Source organism: Poecilia reticulata, linkage group LG20 (assembly GCF_000633615.1).
Source record: "Poecilia reticulata strain Guanapo linkage group LG20, Guppy_female_1.0+MT, whole genome shotgun sequence".
Taxonomy (NCBI): Eukaryota; Metazoa; Chordata; class Actinopteri; order Cyprinodontiformes; family Poeciliidae; genus Poecilia; species Poecilia reticulata.
The window spans coordinates 13590874-13596873 of NC_024350.1; the positions used below are offsets into that span (position 1 = coordinate 13590874).

Genomic DNA, 6000 nt, shown 5'->3' on the forward strand with positions numbered 1-6000 from the left:
AGGTGCTAGAAAAAGATGTGATGTGGATATTAAATTTCCCCTGCGATCCGGAACATAATTTAACATGGCAGCACCCAATTCTGGTAAAAGGGTAGCAATCTCGAGCCCCGATTGTGAAATTTAAGATATTAACTAAACTGCTGATGAAACAGTTGTTCATTAGGCGACAGAGAGATTATTAGGGGTAATTGCCTGTGTCCACTCTCATTAATTTTCATTATCAACCTGGCAGCCAATCAGGCAATCCCATGAGTCAAGGATATACCAGGTTGCTCTGATGTTTCACTGGAAATGATCACCAAAGTGAGCGCCGCAGCTTCTCTTGCACTCGGAGCATGCAGTGTGGGACACGCTTGCAGTAGATGTCTCTCCCTCCTCTGTGGATGTCAGCCTGCATGCACTGGTTCTCCAGAGACTTGAAGACAGCTTTTGCATCTTCTTTCCGTGTGGGTGGAATAACTCTATTTACCAGCGTGATATCTATAATTACTATCTTAGCAATGGATCGGAATAATTGTAATATGTCGTTTTATTCCCGGAGTGTTTGAACGGATGAAGATGTAAATTTTTAATTTATTTTTTGTCATTTCCCTTAGTATGTGGGCATGCGAGCTTGAGTGGGTTGTTGCTAAAGCAACCCAAATAGTAGCATAATGTTAAAGAGGCAAATTCGACAGGAGAGCCAGATAGAGTTTAATATCCTGTCGGCTAAATCAGCTAGCCGACAGTTTCACAGTCATTCCCTGAAACAGAATGACTGAATCAGCCGTTTTTTTTTTGTTTTTTTTTTTTCTTTTCAATTAGCCTCCAGTGGCCTCACAAGTGCAATGAGTGTTTGAATCATTAAACTTAAGTCTAAATGGCACGAAAGTTCAATAAAGATGAGAATGTATGGATGGACACAGGTTCTGTACAACTTGCAATTCTTGGGCAGTGGGATTTAGATTAGGACTAGCTGTACAGTTAAATTTAATATCGCTGACGGAGGCTGGCTGAGTGGAAAACTTTGAATGTGCAGAATTTGGTTCTGTGAGGGCTTTATTAGTGCTCAGTATCTTATCTGTAATAGGTAAACAGCATGCTAAATGTGGAGGTGTGGTGCGAGGAATGTTCAAAAATAAAACTTGGTGACTGTCTTAAAGGACTCGTTTTGTGGGAGACTAATGAACTAAAAAGAACAGAAAAGTTTAATGGACGAAGTATTTCATTGTTATATGAAAGGCCATACACCACTCTTGTGAATCCTGGAATATTTTTTCCCGTGTTTTTTTTTTTACATTTATTTCCCCTGTTCTTCTTTTCTCTGTTTTTTTATTTAAATTCACCTATTTAATTGTTTTTGTCAGTGTTGCCAGTTTCATTTTGATTTCGTGACCTCTGGTGTTCGGATGGTAATTTTTTCAACCAACTTGTTAACATAGAAAAGGGATTTATGACATAAGAAAATAAATAAATAAATGAAGGCCAAGCTTGCTTGCAATCGTTAAAGGTCAAGGTTGTTTTGTTTTTAATTGCTACACAATAGAAAATAATTGTAAATATTTTCCACCACATCCATTTTGTCCATTGGATACGTTTTTGGCTACTTGCTTTTTTTTTTGTGTATTTACTGAATTTCTTTTTTTTCTTGCTGAAATAGGAAGCCTCATTCGTTTGAGATATGTTGGACTTTGACAGGGGCTCACTGTGAAGCATACTTGTTGTTTTAGAGCCAGCAGGCACAGAATATCTATCAAAAATGCCCCTGACCATGCAGAAAGCAACCGGTCAATGTGAAACAGAGCTCCTTTGCAAATGTCACACTGCTCTCTGGATCACAGCATCTAATCATAATTTTACCTCCCTTGTTTTGTTTTCGGTTTCTCTGACTCACTTTAGCAGTTCAAGTTTTATATTTGTCTTTTGAAAAAAAAATCCCAAAGCATTATTATTGCTTATGATTAGATCCAAGCTATACAAACAAAGATTGCCATCATCTACCAATTATAAGCTGTCTGTTTTAGTGCCTGTGATCTAAAAGACACATATCTTAAGTTTGTTTGAAGTTATGTAAAATATGTACATATAAAATCAGAAACACTTGGAACATGAACACTTTCATGGTGTCCTACTTGGTTCAGTGTGTTGTGCTTAGTGTGGTTCGTCTTTAGCTGTGCTTGAGATCAGCCTGAGGCTCTTTTAGCTGGGGATTTTGCCTTTGGGTTTTTCTCCTACAGTTCTGTGTGTTGAAGCAATCTTGAAAGGTTTTGGACAACCCTTTTCCTTCCACTAGAAAGTGGGACCAGGCTGCACCATTTCTGAGAAGTTTCTTGTTGATAGTTTTGGTTTTTATACTGAAAGTTTAATGCTTGCAGTAAAGTTGGAAAAAAATATTTATTTGGTAATAACCACTTATGTTAGGGGGGAAACAGATGAAGTAATTAAGTGTCCAAACATCTGAGCGACAAATGATTATTTTGTGTTTTTTTTTCTTATTTTACATAAAAGCACATTTGATATCAGTACTATAGAGTATGTTCTTATGTGAAGGTTGGTTTGTTTGGAGCAGGACCAAAATTGAGACAGGAGGAGGGAATTGCTATGCGAGCTATGTTTAAATGAAGATAATAATAATAAAAACTTACATAAACAGGAAACCAGGAACATGGCATGTAACATACAATAAAGTGTAACGGAAGGAGCCAGTGAGGAGTAATGAGTCCAGGAGGTAGATATACAGAAGAGATAGTGAAAATGCCAAATGAAGTAATTAAAAGTAACTAATAGCAGCTGGGGAAGGGAGTGAGTGAGACTAATGAGGAGATGACAAGCAGCTGGGGAAAGGAAGTAAACGTCAAACTGAACGAGAGGACAATAAAGCGGGAACCAGAAGGAAGCCTAAACAATAGCAGATATAAACACTAAACTTAAGATTAATCCAACTCCTAAAATAAGAAATGAGTAAGCTAACAGTAGGAATAGACAGCTTTAGTTGAAATGATGTCAGTTCCATCCTTCATCTTCATCCTTCATCTCTAGAGCTCCTATTGATTTTGTCAGCATCTCAGAGACAAAAATATTGTCATCTACTCATTATATTCCCATGCACTAATGGGCACAAGCCATATTAATATGCCTTACTTTTAAATGTTGGAGAATTTGACTTAAGATTTTCATTTTATTCAAAGAGCTACACATAGAATTCACTAAAATGTTTTAAAGCTTTTATTTGAATTCTTTTGCAAGTTGCCTCGTATATGTTAAGACAAGATGAAGAAATGTTTTAATACAGAAATGCTTGCTTTTGCAACAATTGGGAACACTTGACCTGATAGCTGTCCGGCAATGATTGAGAACTGTCAAAAGAAGGGACAGGCACAAACTGGCTGTTCACAAAGTGCTCTGTCCAGGTGCAGTAGTGGAAAGAAAAAAAAACATGCGGTACTAAATTATCCCCTAGATGGAGGAATAACCACAGTCTTGACAGGATTGTGAAGGAAGGCCAATTCTTTCATGCTTTGCTGAAGGACCTAAAAGCTGTCAGAACAAGTAAAATGCGTATTTAATGGATCGCAGTCCAAAATGGAGCCACCCAGGAGTACACAAAAATCAGGAACAGTTGGAGAAAAATGGAAATCCACACTCTTTCCTTCCATCTAACTTTCTATTAGGCTACATCATCAGTGATCCTATGATTTGTGTGAAAACTGTCAAATCGTCTGATTTTTGCTTTTATGATTTATGAGGTACAATCATCGAGACTAACTAGAATAATTGCTTGAAATATTTTACTCTGTGTGTCGTCTGTACGTTTATAAAATATGTTTCATTTTATTATTATTTACAGAAATAGATATACTTTTTGTCAATATTTTAATGTATTCACATGCACATGCAAAGCTGCATTGGTCATTGGTTGGCGTCTTTTTGTTTGTTCCCGACAAGACATATAGTCCAAATTGTCCCGCATATAAAGTTCATTTGTGTTGGTGGGACAAAACTGGGGAGGCACATGAGTGCTGGAATTAACTGTGAGCTTCTACAGGGGCGGAAGAGCAAAAGTCAAAGTGATTTAAACAACAATAAGTAGCATTCAATCGATGTGGAATAGCGTTCTACGAATGGAATGCTTGAATTGATTTGAATGGTTCAAATTAAAATAACACATGGTTGAAGAATATTTTGATTTCTCTTCCATGGAAATCCCATGCTGTCTTTTTTTATTAAATATTTTTGGTAAAATTAAAGTAAAAGTGTGCGTGCGTGCGTGTATTGATGTGTGTGTTGTAGTTCAGAAGAGGGAGGAACTGCTCCACACACTATTTATTCTGTTTAGCTATTTTTAGTTGCTGCCCATGTCAAGGTCCACACTGACATCCACACACACATACACACACACCCACTCACACACATAGCTACCTACCCACCCACTGTGGGTGGCTTTAGTATAATGATCTGCGTCGCACCCATTAATCTTTGTCATGTCTTCATTCATCCCACAAAGGCACCTGTTCCCCTCTGATGTTGCAAGCTTGGCATATTGTGTCAAAAATACCCAGCACACAATAAGAACGCTTTGGTATTTGCCTGTGCAAAAAGACAACTGTAGCATGCAGGGATCCTCCTCAGGGGTTAGGGCTCTTTGTGTGTGCTGTGTGTAACCACGCAGCTACTAAACCCTGCTTTGAATCCAACTCGGGACCTTTGCAATATATCATCCACCACTGCATCTCCTCATGTTTATTATCTTTCCACTCTGCTATCAATCAAAGTGAGGGAGCTATGTCCTGAAATATTCTTAAAACAAAAAAAAAACTTTTTCATGTGACTGTCCACAGCACTCTGTGGTGCAGCAGACGAACACAGATGTGATTGATTACCACTTCATCCGGCTGGTTATGTTTGCATAATACCTCCCAGCCCATGGATAACAAATGAAATGGATTTCGTTTGGTGTTTTTACTGTCACTGGCATCTCTGCTCGTGTAGACTGTTCGATACTCTCGCAGTCATGTTGTCCAGAGCATGCACTCTTATCACAGTCAGACAAAGGAAACAAAAACAAAACACACACACGCACACGCAGATGCAAATCTCTTCCCACCTCAGCCTTGTTGTTTACCAAAGAGGGAACGCTGTTTCTTTTGTTGCAGCTCAGCACAACCTCTGGATTTCAGGAGTTTGTAGCGCACTCATCAGCATTCATCGGGGCGAATGGTACCTCCTCTCCGGGTAGACGAGATACAGATCGCTGCTCCTTAACCCAAAGGGCTTGTGGCAGCGTGGTGATATGAAAATAATGCAGTCAGGCTAATTGGAGGAAAAGCACCTGTGTTGGCATTTTCGACCTGCTGGTGCTGTTGGGGGTTATCTTATGAGAAAAGCTTTTTTGCAATCCGGGCATGTGTAACACCTCCAGCCTGTTCTGGTGATCACGGTGCGGTGTACTCTAAAGTGAAAGACAGACAGGAGAGGCCATGAGATGCATAGTAATGAGGTCACGGTGATGTTGCTGGCAGGTTAGTTGGACGGTATTGAATTGTTATTCTTTACCTTACGTTTGTAACTCTTTTGAGCTCAACCTGTAATATTAATGCCCATTGAATTTGTAAGAAAACAGCTGGATATTTTGAATGTGCAGCAGGCATTAACCATTCTGCCCTGTGTTAAAAGGGGTGTTTTATGAAAATGTGACTTTTTCTTTTTTTAGCTTTGTAACATGCTACAATGTTATTTTCTAATCAACAAAACATTTCTAGAGTGTCGCTGTGATTCTTTCGTGAATGTTTGAAGCATGTCACTTTATCACGACCGGAAAATGGCACACAGCTTCACCCTCTGATGAATGAAAAGAGGTTTATGGGATGGTCAGGAAAGCCAGCGTCACTTAGGCAAGTGAGTTTTGCGTCACCATGGACTAAAACGGTGAAAGAAAGGAGACCTTGCCTCAAGCTGAAACATTTAAACTTAATGGAAATTTACAGCTATTAAACTGTTTAGCATGGTGTTGGTAGTATAATG

The 6000-nt window shown here is 38.8% G+C and overlaps 1 protein-coding gene across 1 annotated transcript in view; it reads right to left on the reverse strand.

The window, feature by feature from the left end:
- Window positions 1-2651, reverse strand: part of kcnb2b (potassium voltage-gated channel subfamily B member 2b) — a 105054-nt gene extending 102403 nt beyond the window's left edge. Inside the window, exon 1 of the mRNA XM_008396376.2 lies at window positions 2625-2651. The gene's annotated coding sequence lies outside the window, so the exon portion shown is untranslated. The remainder of the gene's footprint in view (window positions 1-2624) is intronic.
- Window positions 2652-6000: the final 3349 nt, after the last annotated feature.